This window comes from Pleurodeles waltl, chromosome 4_1 (genome assembly GCF_031143425.1).
Source record: "Pleurodeles waltl isolate 20211129_DDA chromosome 4_1, aPleWal1.hap1.20221129, whole genome shotgun sequence".
Classification (NCBI taxonomy): domain Eukaryota; kingdom Metazoa; phylum Chordata; class Amphibia; order Caudata; family Salamandridae; genus Pleurodeles; species Pleurodeles waltl.
The window spans coordinates 243589663-243605466 of NC_090442.1; the positions used below are offsets into that span (position 1 = coordinate 243589663).

The following is a 15804-nucleotide window of genomic DNA, read 5'->3' on the forward strand; positions in this document are numbered from 1 at the left end:
CTCAATAGGGAAAGGACTCCTCAGCCCTCTCACTCGGTTCCCTCTTATAAGCCTGCAAAAACAGGTGATCCCCCACACTTGCCTTAAGCCGCAACCCGGTAGTCGAGTCGTGGCGCTCATGTCCCCGTGGTGCCTCTCCCGGTCACAGATCCAGGTTTCCACTGGGCTTGGTTCCTCCCTTCCCTTCCCTCTTGTGTGCTCAACCCATTCTCCCTCTAATGGACACTGACACACACTATAGTGAAAGGACTCCTTGTAAGCATGCTAAAACAAGTTAGCACACTTGCCTTAAGCCACAGCCCAGAGGTCGAGTTGTGTGTTTAGGTCCTCGTGTCCTCTCTCCCGGTCACAGATCTAGGTTTCTGCTGGGCTTGGATTTTCCCTGCTTAGCTGGATAGTGGCGGTCCCAGCCTCCAGCTCCTCGTTCTCACCTTCAGTGATTCCCTGCCTCTGGTGGTTCCGTCATTCTCATCCTCCCTCTTTGGTATTCTCGCTTCCTCCTTTTCGTTTTCTGAACGTTGGCACCAAGGCAGCTGTTCCGCCTGAACTTCAGGTGTCTCACTTCTCCCCCCTGACTCCTCATCCGCTGAGTAAGCTGATGATATCCCTGCAGTCTGGTGCGCTGGCTTCCTGTTCAGATAGACTTCCCAGGGTCGCCATTTTGGAATCCCCATCACAGATATCAATACTTTTTAGAGCTAAGTGTAGGAAATGAGGCCATGATCTGCGTGAGTCCCTCATGATTTATCTACTACTGCTCTGCTGATCTTTTCGAAGTGGGGCAGGTCTCGGAGGTGGTATAAACATAAAATTACATATGTTTAGACTTGAACTTATTGCTTGGTATACAATGATGTCTGAGATCAAGATCTTTCATCACTTATCAAAGGTGCCTTGCTAGTTCTCCAAGGCCTGAAGGGCAGTTAGGTAATCATGATATAACAAGCATTCGCAAAGCCAGAAGTACTTTTCTATGTGAGTGCTATTGGCTTTGCCAGTGTTTTTTAGCCAAGTTGACCAGCAACATGACTCAATGTTAGTAGCATAGCACAGAGTAGTGTGGGGTGGCGTATACTGACTGTGTGGAGTGTAATGGCATAAAGTAGAATGGCGGGGAGTGGTGTAGAGTGGGATGGAGTGGAGTGTCGTAGAGTGACACTGTGTGGAGTAGAGAAGAGTGGGGTTGAGTGGAGAATGGTGGGCTGGAGTGGCATAGAATGGGTGTTAGTGTAAAGCTTCAATAGAGACAGCAGATAAGGTGAAAGCAACATAACGTATACCTGTGTTAAAAGTAGGAGAAGACAATGCACATCCGGTAATAATACCCAAATGCTTATTAAAAAAATAGTGTGTTGCAAAAAGATGAGGAAGAAAGTATGTACTTGGTCTGTGCTCCTGGGAGGAGCTAACACAAGAAAGGAAGGGAAGCCTACAGGAGCCAAGCAATTGAAAGATTGCAAATGAGAGTGACGGAGAAATCAACTAATGGTAATCTGTGGGTGGGTTATAAGCCCACTGAATTATAAACAATAAGTCCTGCAGTGCATGCACTGTGTAGGAGAGACCTAAAAAACACTGTCACTAGCTTTGGAAACCAGGGAACCAGCTATCACTGCAAAGTCACCAAACTGACAAATACCTGTTCTTTAGGCACTGGCTATCATGGAGTAGGGAAGTCAAACAGACAAGGTTTCCATATGGAGGTTAGTCTTATCTCCCAGTTATTTACTAGTAATCTTCATTATCCTTAGTCTGTAGATATCAGCACTATCAATTACTTGTGAGGTGAACCCACCTCGTTACGGGACCAAAACCAGGAAGTAGTAGTTGACTTGCCCTTTCCCACCCCTTCCACTTCCTGACATATCTGGGACCAGTAACTTCAGGGAGGCAAGGAGTGCCGTAATGATTGTGACAAGGACTATGGATAAAGTATAATGAAGATTACCAATAAGTAACTGGGGCCTTATCCCTACGACTTCATCCCAGTAAATCACTTGTGAGAAATACCAAAACTAATACTGGCCAAAGAATCACCGGAATCGGGTATACTGCCCAAAATGTATTTTAGTTTAATGAAGACATAAATGCAGAAGACTCATGAGAGACGGCAAATAAATATTGGAGTCCAATACTGATTCCACTGCTTTGTGAACAAAATAATACTTACCCATCCCTACTTCTTAAATTTTGTAGTGGCATAAGAAAATAAGTGGAGTGGCCCAGGTGTCTGCCTGGCGATTTCCTGCAAAGAAACATCTTTGAAATTAGTCCAAGAAGCTGCCACCCCTCTAGTGGAGCGTCCCTGAATCGAGGAAGGAGGGGAAGCATTAACGGTGTCATATGCCCTAGAAATAGCCTCCATGATCTATTGACTAATGTTAATACTAGAGGCTTTGCAACATTGGTTAGCACCCCCAAAGGTAACAAACAAGCAGTCTGATTTTCTGAAAGCCAAGGTAGGATCCAAATAAAGCAAAATTGTTTATATACATGCAGCAACCTTTCAGCATCATAAGAAGGATTAGGAGAAAGAGGGGAGACAAATTCCCTGCTCCCTATGAGACAGGGAAGTAATCTTAGGAAGAAAAATTGGATCAGTTTTCAAAAATACACAGTCATCCAGAATCTGTAGAAAAAGGATATTTACACGTTAAAGCCCCTATTTACCCCATATGCCTAGCTGAGGTAATTGCAACTAAAAAGACAACCTTCTGAGTCAGCAACATTAACTGCTCCAACAACAGACGTTCAAAGGTAAACGCCTAAAGAGAAGTGAGAATCAATGGCAGATCCCAAGGAGAACAAAAAGAGCATGTAATAGGTCTGGACGGAGAAAACCTTTGAGGAGCCTAAAAATCAAAAGCTCATTATCTGGGAATTTGCCACTCACCCTTTGAGATCATAACATAACCAGTGAAAGGCCTTAAGTGGAACCATTCAGTAGAAATTGCAACACTGCATCAAATTCACAAGTAGAAGTGGAACGATAATTCCACTCCACCAACTCTGAGCGTTATTCCAATACCTTGAATAGCAAGATAGCGTAGTGGGGCACCTAGACTGCTGAATGACAGCTGCCTGATAGTCAGGATCCACTTTCTTCCTTAACTTCTCCCTCTCAGTTTCCAGGCCGAAAGGGAGAGATGAGTTAAAGACCTTTGAGACGCCAGAGAAGAAGGGCAGAGGAATTTTCCATTGAGGAAAGAAGCAAAGAAAACTCCAATCTTCTTGACTGAAAAGGTACCACCACTACTATTTCCGCTTTCTCCCTCTGAATATTTAGCAACAATCTTGGACTTAAAAGAAACTGGGAATGGGGGAGGGGGGTAGTGAGGTCAAGGAATGGATAAGGAATTCACTCCCCAGGCCCTCAGTGTTGGAGTTTGAGAACAGAATCTTGTCAGCTGTGTGTTCTCTTGGGAGGGAAACAAGTCCAGAAAAGGATCCCTGAATCTGTGACGTATCTCCTGAAATAGTGTCTGTGAAGACATCCTGAGATGAGACAAACGTCCTGCTGAGAGTGTTGGCTTGAGTGTTAAACTTCCCCCTGGGTGGAGCAATTTCTTCTATTTTCATTGCCATCAGATTGAGAGATGAGGACTTCAACCCTCCCTGTCTGGTAATAAAAGCCATAGCCACATGGTTGTCTGCCCTTGCCAGCACATGATGATTCACCAAATGTTGTTTGAAAAATCGCAGGGCTGCCCCTATTGCTGAGTTCTCTCCAAGTGGATGACTGAACTCATGACCAGAGGCCTTGTGTTGAGATTTTTCCCAGAGTTGCACCCCATCCCAAAAGAGTAATTGACTGGGACGAGGACATAAGAATAATGAAGCATTATGTAAAGGCTGCCCTGTCATATAGTATGCAGCATGTATCACTACTATAAATATGATGTCTAAGCAGGTCTCTTTTTCTTCTGTAAAAATATGACTTCTACTAATATTAAGCACATATACATTTTGACTTTAATAAGTATTGCATGTTGGGGTTTTATAAAGCACGCTGTTACCTATTATCCTTTCGCAAGTGAAAAGGAAGAGAATTCCAGAGTTTGGCTAAGGGGAGTGTAAAGCTTTAACTTCTTGCAGATGTAACCGGTAGTCTGAACATTTAATAGCTTTGAACACTATACAGAAAGATTTAAATGCAATTCTATGAAATATAAGGAGATAAAGGAAGGTTTTCAATGCCTTCATAGCTGAGGATCATAATGAAAGATGTAGGGTGTTGTGCAGCTGCATTCTGCAAGTGCCGCATGTATTTGATCTTATATTAAGTGTGCCTAGAAACAGGGTGGTTCAGTAGTTCAGCTAACTTAAAATAGTGTCTTGGCCACAACTGGATGACATGGTCAAGGAAGATGCAGCAAGATTTTCTGCTGTTAGCAGAGCAGAAGGAAACTGGTGCTACTGCTCTGTTGACCTGCACTATTAACTAGAGCTCTTGATGGAAAGCAGAGCATAGGTTTTGTACTGATGAAGATGGGGAAGGTGTTGGGCCCAAATGGGAGGACCAGAGATCAGGCCACAGATGATCTGGAGACGTTTTAGTTGAGATAAACGTTAGCTTTGTTTTATCATGGTTAAGCTTTAATGAATTGTGTGACATTCAGTCTATATATTGGGTAATGTGTCCATAAAAGTGGGAGAGTCATGCTTAACATTATCATCAAAATAAAACAGAATATGTGTGTCATCTGCATAGCTCAAAGACTACAGTCCGAATACTGTGCCGATTTGAAGAGCACGCTAATCCCCAATGAGTCTATCCAGGAGCTTGAGCAGGAGTGTATGTGTGGTCCCTGCATGGGTTTTCGAAGAACCGAGTCTTCAGCTTGTCACGTAGCCTCTCATTATTCTAATGAGACTACTGGATTTTGAGCAGCAAGATCGTCCACGGTGTGGGAGACTGAGTCTGACCCACTGTGGGCACGCAAATATATCTAGGTCAAAGTGCACAGCAGCCTAGTGTGTTAAACTAACGTGCATGTAGCTATTATTAAAATGGCTACACAACACCCTCCCCTTGTCTGTTGAAAGTGGTTCAAAGCCAAACCTAAAATTTCATTGCTAAAAGCTCAACCTAAGATATATATAAAAACCGGGTTGATTTTGGCAAGTTAAAAGGACACATAAGCATACTACGTGGCAATTTAAAACATGAGCATGTGACTTATAACCGAATTCAAAAGACCTGTCAATTTAGAAAAGTTCCAAACTAAGTATGAGTCATGGAAAACAGGAGATCTTCCACTTCGGCAGATGTCAAAACCGGAAAGTCCGCGCCAAAAACGATCAAGGAGCAAGTGTGTTCCACAGCCCCAGTGTCAACCAAGGCGGCATCCTGAGGAGTGCCTATTTATGAATTGTCAGCAATTTCATCCAGGAAGGGTAACTCATAATTAGTTTCACGCAGCAAACGCAACCTCAATGCGCATGTCTGGTAATGAACCCTCAGCGAGAACATCAACAGATCAGCATCTACTGCAGGGAAGCACTGCTGTAAAAGACAAACTTCCAGTGACTGTTCGAAAGAGCACCAGAGGCACCGACACGCGGGCTGCACACAAAACAGAACTGGTCTGAATGACAAAGACCAGTCACAATCCAATTGCTCCAGGAGTGTTGCTCCAAAATACTGCATCATACGCTCACGACACAGCTGCGCTGATGGGAGCATCGTCATTTCTCCTCGTTGCGGCGGGACAGCCATTGCGCATAAATAAAAGCAACAGCAGGATGCCAGCTAATAAATCCAAAATTATCGGAAATCCCCCAAAAATACTACCCAAAATTGAGTGGTTAGTTGAAGGTATCATACCGAATATCGAGGAGAAGGTGTGAACGAAACCAGAACCAACAGCTTTGAAAAAATGTGCGATTCCAGTCGTACTGGATGCATTAAATATTCATCCCACAAGTTCACCAAAGTGTCTCAGAAAGTTCGTATTTAACATGGACTGTATTTCTGCTGATGACCTTGCCACTTGAAGTGCGTAGGTCTTGCGCGCAGATGTAAGGGCCACATGCTTTTGAAACAATAAAGCCTTGAGTCTACTTAGCTTGTCAAAATTCACATTTGAAGTAGCAATGTAAGGCCAAATATCAACTACCTCCTTAAATTTAGTGGGGGGAAACAGTACGTTCCCACAACATGTAACGAACTTAGACACCGAAACAACGTAAGCTATTCCGGCCCGCATGCTACAACAGCCTTCCCTATTGAGAAGGACGTAGCTGCCGTTTGAAAGCACCTGGAACGTGGGTCTAATCAAAGGGACTGGGACTCCCTTAAGATAACAAGCCAAGTTTGCAGCCGAGGCGTTACACGCCCCATGCAAGGACAGCTGTTTACAAATCATTGAATGGCTGACTGAAGTCTCGCATTCACTACCGCTGAGAATTACCTCTTTTATGCCACTGAAGCATTTGTATGAGAAGGGAAGCTCCCACACCTCATGAATGTCACTATCTCCCAGTTTTTCATATCTGTCTACCGCATGGGTACTCGCAAACATTTTCCCAGGGGCCAAAAAGTTTGATCTGTGACGTGCCTGTGGGCTGCATTTATGCCAGGGCAGTGGCGGTCGGGTGGGGTGGCTGGGGGTATTCATGGCACGGTAGGTGTAGGAGAAGCAAATTATATACATCTAGTGGCTGAAATAAACAATGGGAAACCAGAAACCTGTAACTAATCCCAGCATACCCACTTTTCCAAATTGTGTGATCCTAGACAATTGTTTAGTCTCACTTTCCCTCCTTTTTTTGCATTATCACATTTAAGATGACCTCGCAATACATGATTCATGGTGTGCTGCACAAAACCTGCTTCTATGTTTGATTTATTAAAGTGTAATGTTGTTCATGTATGATAGGAACCCAGGACACCCTAAAAGCGCACATACCAAGTGACTTGTCTCTTTAATTTACTATTGGTGTTGTTCTCAGGGTTAGGGAAATAATTAACGCTTCCAAAATTGTTTGAAAACTATCACTTTTAAATGGATACATCTCAATGCACTGATAAAATAAATTGTATTAAGGCGAAAAGGTTCTGCATGTTAACTAAATACACTTTTTTGATTTTGAAGAGGCTGTCTTAGTTTTACACTTGTTTTGCAAGATGTCTTTAAAAATTAAGGCTTTTCTAAAGTTAAGTGCAGGAGTCCCTAGTTACTTCCTTTCTTTAAGACCAATTGAGCTTGAAATAAATGATTGTGCGTGTATTTCATGTTGTTATTGTTAGTGCAGAGTCGAGGAAACAGCTGCCCAGTGCTCCTGTTGCTCCAAGGGCCGCATGTAAAGGTCAGAGGGGCCGCATGAGGCCCATGGGCCGTACTTTGAGTATCCATGGTCTACCGGAATGTGTTTTAAACAGGAGGTGAATTGTAGTGTGGAAATAGGAAGATTAATAACCCCATGTCTTAACCACTCAGCCGATGGTATTTCGGCCACGGTAAAAGGCAACTTTTCTAATTGCTCGATGTTAAGCATGACATAAGTCACTTCCTTCTTAGCCATTAGTTGTTCTTGTCGCGTTAAATGAAAAGAAGAAAATATCTCCCTTGCACTGACGTGCTGCCAAGGAACGCGACCCGCCTTCAATGTTTGAAGCGTCCAACCCAACTGCTTAATGGACCTGATCTGACTCTGTCCATGGTGTAAAGAAGACACATCAGATTGTATAATGTCTATAGAAGAAGAGACAATATTATTAATGGTAATTATCCGGTCGGACAAGGTGTTAATCCCATTATCCACAACAGCTAATGCCTTTTTTAAAATTTCCTAGTCTATTTGCTTTAACCGGGCAGCAGCATCTTGTTGGGAAAGTTTCCAAATCTCATTGTATACTGCATATAAGAAACGCTTCTTATGTGGTGTTCTAGGGCCTGACAAGAAATCCTGTAAGTCAGTGGAGTTAGACAGGAGATTGAGGTGTTCTCTAACCGCGTTTAGTGAGGATGATTTTAGCCACTGCTGGCATAATTTTCCCACACAATATGTTGTAATTATATCTGCATGCTCTTGTGATAAATAGCAAGGGTCTGGCCTACTTGTCCTAAAACCTCAGAGGAGTTAATAAAACGTTGATGACACCCATTGGTATCTATTGGCCACAATAACCACCCGCCTGGACGTGTCAGTGAAGCATTAAACGTACCATTCTGGACCCACCCATGGAGCTCATCTTCATTTGCATTCGTATATTTTTGCCATTTGTAAAACTTTGCAGGGGCAGGTATACTGGCCATGTTTAATTCCCTGATTGTAGCTAAGCCTAAACAACTCGCTTGTTGTACTGTTTAGTTTAAAAAGATCATATGTACAGGAATGAGGCATGCTCTAAACAATGTTTCTTTTCCCTTAATTTGCCAATTTTTTGTTCCCCGTACACTTTTCAGATCAATTGATTTGGACCAATATTCCTAGCCTTCTATCGATAACCGGGAAACAAAGGATTCCGAATATATAAATTTCGTATTGGTCAATAACATATGTATATCCTTAGCAGGTGCTACATTAAAATAATATGACTCAGCATTCTTTTGATTGTGCCCAGAAAAATATGCAAACTTTTCAGAATATGTTTTGGAACTCCCTTGCAGTGGAGTGGTACAATGTTCCCATTGCGTGTAATTAAATACAGTTTTTGGACTGATCGCTCTATGTATGAAATGGTGCCCATAGTAATTATAGCAAAACATGCCACCATAATTTTCTTTAAATTGGTAAACATCTTCGTTTTTAAAGACCGTATAATATTGTAATTCAGTCATCATAGAATCGTCTTTCTTCACATCCCAATCATCAGAAACAATGCCTGGTATCACTATATCATTCATTGATAATTTGAACACATACGGTATTTGAATAACTTGTGTGGGACCATATATATCAAACAATACTTTGTCCCAAACAATCCCATCAGGAATTGGCACTGCGGAAATGTTAACAAAGGATAAGTCTCTTCGGACTTAATGTGAAGAAAAATGTGGTTTCAAAACCTCCTCCACCAGTTCAACTGTCGATCTTTCAGGTAAAAAATGACCATGTATTAACAGAAAAAAGGTAATGACAAACCCAATCCAAAGTAGAAAGGCTAGGACAGTCAAAGAGAGCCATAGATAATTCCATGGAAAAAAAAAAAAGTTTCTTTAAGCCAGTTTGTTAGCTTACGTGTACCTGACAGATCAGCTGTCGAAGAGGCGAATGAATCTGAGAAATCATCGTTGAAGTCGGCAAAGTAACCAGAGGCAGTTCGTGCAAATGGCGGAGCCGTTGTCAGTGGTGGAGTTGGTGTTTCCTGCGGTGGTATACTATAGATAGCACCATCCGTTTGTGTTTGAGTCGAGTTGACTTGGTCAAAAGTTTCTAAATTAGTTGACGTTAGTGGAACTAATGCAAGATCATCTTCCACCCTCCCCATGCTCGGAGGTGTGTCAGTGTTGGTGTAAACAACTTGTAGAGGAACGTCTTCGCCAGTAGTGAGAGGGATTCAGGAACTACTGGATGTTCCTCTTGGTCGGTGGTGCAGGATTGGCCACATGGTGTAGTTTGACATTGTCAATGGAGACAAAACCATTTTCTTTGGGACCTGCCAACGGTGGTAGAATAATAGTTCTGGTACAGTGTATCCCTAATACAGGGACTGGTGCTCGATAAGAAGGGCCAAATTCCTTTTTCACTGCGACTTTTTCACGTACATGATCCCCAATTCTGGGAATCCAACCTGTAGATGTTACAGGCACATCCTTAATTCCTGTGGAGGCGGCACTTTTGGAAGAATTATCATCACAGAACTGTTGCAAGTCCTGTAAGACAGTGACATATTCATTTATGTCAAAAGGTGTTTCTGCTGCCTCCACGCCAGGACCATCAAGATCCGTAACATACATTCGAGTTCCGAACAGGCACTCATATGAAGTACGACCCCCCCCAGGGACCTTCTAGGCAGAATATTTAGTGCTCTCTGGACTCCATACAGGTGATTAAGCCAACTACGACCCGTACCTATGACTCTGGCTGTTAAGGATTGCTTTCAATTACGGTTTAATCGCTCCACAACACTATTTCCCTTGGGATGAAATGGAGACGAGTACTGGAGTTGGACCCCCAACAAAGCCATGGCGTCCCTGAATGCCCTTGAGGCGAAAGCAGTGCCCTGGTCCGAATGGAAAGCTGCAACTGCATATTTACCGATAGACTCACAAATCATTAATAACAGTACGAGCGTCAGCCGAGCGTTGTGGCCACACCCATACAAAACTGGAGCATGAATCAACAGCGACCAAAGTATATTTGTATGCACTATCTGGTGTTAAGGGACCAGAGTGGTCCGAGTACACACATTGTAATGGTTTGTTAGAAATTAAGAGCGGTGTCTGCGGTGTGCGCTTGGCAGGGGAAACTTTGATTTGTTGACAGATTTCACAACAAAGGACATACTGCTTGGTCTCTTTGTAGAGACCTGGCCACCAATAACGGGCCTGAAGATCGAAATTGTAGCTGCCACACCAGCATGGGCAGATGCCACCCCCTCATGCGCTGCTTTAATCAGTTGTGATCTTATGACTTTTTTGGGGATGTCTCGTACACCTACGCCTGTTATCTTGACCTCAGTGTTCAGCATACCTCCCATACGATAGTGATATTTGTTTGGAAATCCTTGGGGTTGGGTCTACCATCGGCCATAGCGGTCATGGCAGCCCAAATGTCTGCGTCCGGTTTTGAACTCAAACGAGTCACTGCAGCTACAGCGGCCACAGCCACTGCTGACTTTGCGGCTTCATCAGCCATTGTATTTCCAGCAACATGTATTCCAATGCGCTGGTGTCCAAGTGTGTGTACAACATGGACCTTCGGTAGCGTCTCTTTCAGGTCAGCTACTTTCCCCCACAGTAGTCTGTGTTTAATGGTGTTGCCTTTGGAATCTCTGAACCCATTCTGGTGCCAATAATGCAGATATTCATTAAAGGACTGGACACAGTAATATGAATCACAATCAATCAGCGTAGGCTGTGCAGGATCTCTATGTTCCAGTGCCATCTGCAGAGCTTTTAGCTCTGCTAATTGTGCTGTACAATCCCCTAGGGTCTGTTTAAAAGTGTGTAGAGGACAAAATGTATCGCCCTCCATATAGCCACTTACGACTGTTCAAGCAGAAGAATATTGATGTTTAGTTCCAATTGCAGGTTGTGCAGAGCCATCGGTGTACATGACTCTATGATATTGTTCTATAGGCAATGTATTTTGCTGGAACTGGGTATTCTATTTCATATTGTAAAAATTCCTGAGTTTGTAGCTTTGGGTCAAAAATGTAGTCTACATCTGTGTCTGTCAGAGACATATCCCATTGTATCCAACGTGGATGTAATGCTTTTGCGTTTGGAACGCTAGCTTTTGTAACAGCCTCTAGGGCTGGGATTGGAGATACGGCTAATGCGTTTTCCCTGGGCAAGAGGTCTTTCTTTAATGACAGCCATCTGTACAGCAGTGGAGATTTTCTCAGTAGGAGCAAAGCTTTGTTCTGCCGCTGAGTACAAGTGATATTGGGACTGTCTCACCTTCATTAAATGTCACATAGGTGAAACCGATGGCCCCAGCTATTACTCTGATGACCAAATGTGTTTTTTTGTCCCTTGTGTGTAAATGTTGTGCTGCAAGCATATCTGTCTGCAACTCTCGAAGAATGCATGTATGTTCAATTATCCAGAATTTACTTGAAAAATCGGGACGTATTAAGTCATATAAAGGTTTTATGCGTGTAGCATAATCTGGAATGTATGTTCTGCCAAAATTTATGAAACCCAATAATGATTGGAGTTTTTTAATCATATTCGGTGGTTGTAACTGTGCGCATTTCTCTAAGAATTTGTGGCGCTAGGCTCTTCCCTTCACTTGACAGCTCATATCCTAGGAACAGGACGCTGAGGAAGGCAATTTTTGTTTTTTTTTAAAGTAAATTTGTAGCCAAATTCGGCAAACCCTACAACAATGCAGGCTACCCGTCTTAACTGTTGTAGTAGTTCATCATCTGTGAGATATATATCATCTGCATAGGACAATGCTTCAGGGTCAATCTTGTGCAAAATAGCAGTGACACGAGCTGCGAACAGTCCTGGGCTGTTCTTACACCCCTGAGGTAAACAACAGATTTTTTTCTGGGAGCGTAGTGCGCTGAAACTTGTTAAGTCTCTACTCTCAGGCGCTATATTCTGGCAGAAAACCCATTAGAGATGTCTAATGTTGTTTTGTATTTTTTACGTACTATGTTGTTCATTAATGCTGTTCTATGCGAGTTTTGGATAGCATAAGTACGTGTATGACTGTTTAAATGTCTATAGTCTAAGACTATTCTGTATGAATGGTCTGGTTTAGCTACGTGGAATAATGGGTTACTCATTGGGTTCAATCCCTGGTACTCTAATTGCGTTAGTATTTCTCTCACTGGTGCTTTTGCTTCATGTTTTATAGGATACTGCGGTTGTGGCTGAGGTTCGTTTTTAATTGGGATCACATGATAGGGGGATTCTTTATCCAATCCCACCTGATTTCTGTATAATGCAGGTGCTTGTGCCAAAGCCCATTCAATGGAATAGGATTTAGCAAGTTCCTCTGGAACAAGGGGCGAGAAAGAAGGTTTAATTACATTGTCTCCATATGGGCAGGTATGGACAAAGTCAGGTGGCCAATGTTGCCAACAAGACATCATATACTTTTACTATGCGACCCCAAAAGATTGCGTCTATTGTGCTTTCAATGTCTCCTTCTAACTGTAGCGTTACTTTGTACACCCTATCAGGCGTGGAGGCACACATGTCCGCAGTTTCTACTTGTAAAAAGTCATCAGTTGCTTTCACCTCCAGATGCTTTAGAAGATTCCGGTGAACTATTGTGACCTCTACCGTGCTGTCTAGCAAGGCTAGAGCCCAATTCTTGTTCCTCAAGAGGACACTCTTCCTGTGTGGCATGTCGCATTGTGACTGCTGCCACCTTTTTCTTTTTAAATTGTTGTTTTTGTTGGGCGGGTTTCTCTTCCTTTTTAACAGAAACCTCCGAAGAGCGTTGTGATTTCTGTCTCGGTTTCACGTACTCTGTTCTTCGCTCTGATCGCCCACCTCTCTCATTTCTTTTTTCCGATGAGTCCTGAAAAGAACGAGATTGGTGTGTATCAGTATATTGATATCTATCAGGCGTTTTTATATTATCTCTATTTCTGAGATTATACCTATTTTTTGGGGTCTCCATACGCAGAGATTCTCCCCTCTCTTTCTTAGGAGTTTGTTGCTTTTTATCCCAGCGTTCCTTATTACCCTCAGGTGCTTTCTTGGGGTATCTTTGTTTGATTTACCCTGAAATTTAGGTTTTTGTGGTCTGGCCCCTAAGCTATCGCGACCAATACTTAAATAGGTCCCTGCTATTATTTTAGGCAGCTCTCCTTCTTGATCCTGCTGTGGAACGTCACGAAGCCGCGTGCGCACTGCAAGTGCAACTGCTTCCCCATTAAGGTTACTTAAAATGATTGAGTATACTGTGGCAAAATTGCCCATCAATTGCATCCCCAAATCTAGGGCCGGGGCAGCCCCATATTCATCTTGAATTTGTTTCAACACTTCCGGTAAATTGGCAAGTGTCGGTGTACCGTGTGCGGTTGTGTAGAGCGCGGCAAATACCATGCCCCAAGTATTACAGTTTTCTACTGTAGGGACCATCCCAAAGGGCAAGCACATTGTTAATATTCTTTGTTTATCCTGAGGCCCCGTATGGGGAAACACTGCCTCCAGCGTATTAATTTTCTGTGCTAACCAAAACGGAGTTTAATCGTTTGGCGGTTACTTTACCCATAATAGAGTGTACAGTCGCACGATTTATACCTGGCGTTACTGCATGTGGATGTGCTGGAGCAGCGTGTGCTGGGTTTGTATTTAGTGTTTGCATCACAAATTGTACTAATAGTCTATATATTGCTATTAATTCAATATATAAGTGTCGAACCTCAGCTACTGCTAAATTTGCAACCGCAGGATGTGGTGTATATGTGGGCAATAAAGGGCAGGTAGGACCGTCATGACTTAATGGACCTAACCTTACTGGTAATATTGTGTGGGGTAGGGCACCATCAAGCCAATTATTATGTTCTTGATAAGATAGAGGATAGAGGTATCTCTAAATATGCGTATGCTCTGTATTGTTTAGGTGCATTCGCAGGTGTATATTGGTGAAATGTATTTGTGTTCCTATCAACTTCCTATCAAATGTGACCCAAGAGTAAAAAAGTTCTGTTCTATAAGCTCAAGGGCGTCCACCACAAATGTGACTGGACCTCCCTGGGTTGTTAGGACATTCGCTAGTAAATGTGCTGTTCGAGGTTGTCTCATATTAACAGTTATTTGTACCTGTTGGGGATTCACCATGATAGTAACACTTTGAGTTCAGAGAAGGCACATCAAAATGGGGTTTCCTTTTAAAGTTCAAGCTTGAACAACCACCAGTTGTAGTAGGATTACCTACACAGCTGTGGTGGAAATCCTTAGCACCACGGAGGTCTCTGCATACGGCATTGAGGTGTCATTATAATGAGACAGAGATACTCTGGAGGACCCGAAAATTAAAGCCTGACCGAACGTTTTGGGCGCCATGTCACGTAGGCTCTCATTATTATAATGAGACTACTGGATTTTGAGCAGCAAGATCGTCCACGGTGTGGGAGACTGAGTCTGACCCACTGGGTGACACCTGTCGCTCTAAATCCGGGTTTTGCTCCGGCTAACTAGCAGTGCCTCATCTCTACCGGAAGATAGGGATGATTGGGCAGCCGAGCGCATGACATATTATGCTTCTCAGGGAGTCGTGGTCACTCAGGTCGCATCCGGTTCTCTCATTCACAATTCAGTCTCATATATAAATGACAAAGAGAGGCAGTATAAGTTTTAATAACTGGTTTAATAAAACAACTGCATTTTAGATAGCAAAGCATGAGCTGCAATAGCCAGGATGACACAGCATGACAATATTAAAATGGTGACAAGGAGAGTGGAGCATAATAATAACGCTATCATATTGTCACTAGGATCTATGGACTACTTCCTACCTAAACCATAATCTGAGCACAGCTTGTTAAACTCTAATTCTGCCTTTGAGGTTACCCCGGGAGGACACCAACCCTCCTACCTGAGCAAAGGCCTGTAGTCTGTGCAATCATCTGCAGCGAAGCATTCAGAAGTCAGCATACAGTCGTGGTTCCCTGGCTTGAAGCTCCCTCTTAACATTTAATGGGACTAGGAAGTGTTTTTATAATAACACAGCTGATGTTCTAAGAAAATGTCCCTACGTAAGGATGTGTATTTTCTACGAATGTTGGAGACTAAACTTCTACCACGTTCACCAGCAATGTTCTACACTGTAGCCTTGACTGAAGCACAAAGTGACCATGAATGTCTTGTTTGAGAACACAGTTCTGGGCTAAGCAAAAACAGTTAGATAGATGAAAATAAAACAAGACCGTAAAACTGGTCATTGTAAAAATAACAATGCTAAGCCGAATAAAATATATCTAGGTCAAAGTGCACAGCGGCCTAGTGCGTTAAACTAACGTGCATGGAGCTATAACTAAAATTGCTACACAACAAGCTTCATGCAGAACTCAAGAAGTGAGGAGGAGGCTATAATGTGTTGTGGGAGGTTGTTCCATGTTTTGGGTAATAACAAGTGACCTCCTTCTCTGCTTTTGTGTATGTAGGGTGTGTGCAACTGAGAGTGAGGCTGAGCATAGGTATCTAGCATTCTGGTGAAAGT

The 15804-nt window shown here is 42.9% G+C and overlaps 1 protein-coding gene across 7 annotated transcripts in view; it reads left to right on the plus strand.

Moving 5' to 3' along the window:
* Positions 1 to 15804, plus strand: part of CDPF1 (cysteine rich DPF motif domain containing 1) — a 183796-nt gene that overhangs the window by 20371 nt on the left and 147621 nt on the right. For 2 of the 7 annotated variants that reach the window (XM_069228239.1, XM_069228238.1), the window contains exon 2: positions 3126 to 3243. The exons of the other annotated variants lie outside the window; for them this stretch is intronic. The gene's annotated coding sequence lies outside the window, so the exon portion shown is untranslated. The remainder of the gene's footprint in view (positions 1 to 3125; positions 3244 to 15804) is intronic. 7 annotated transcript variants of the gene reach the window in all.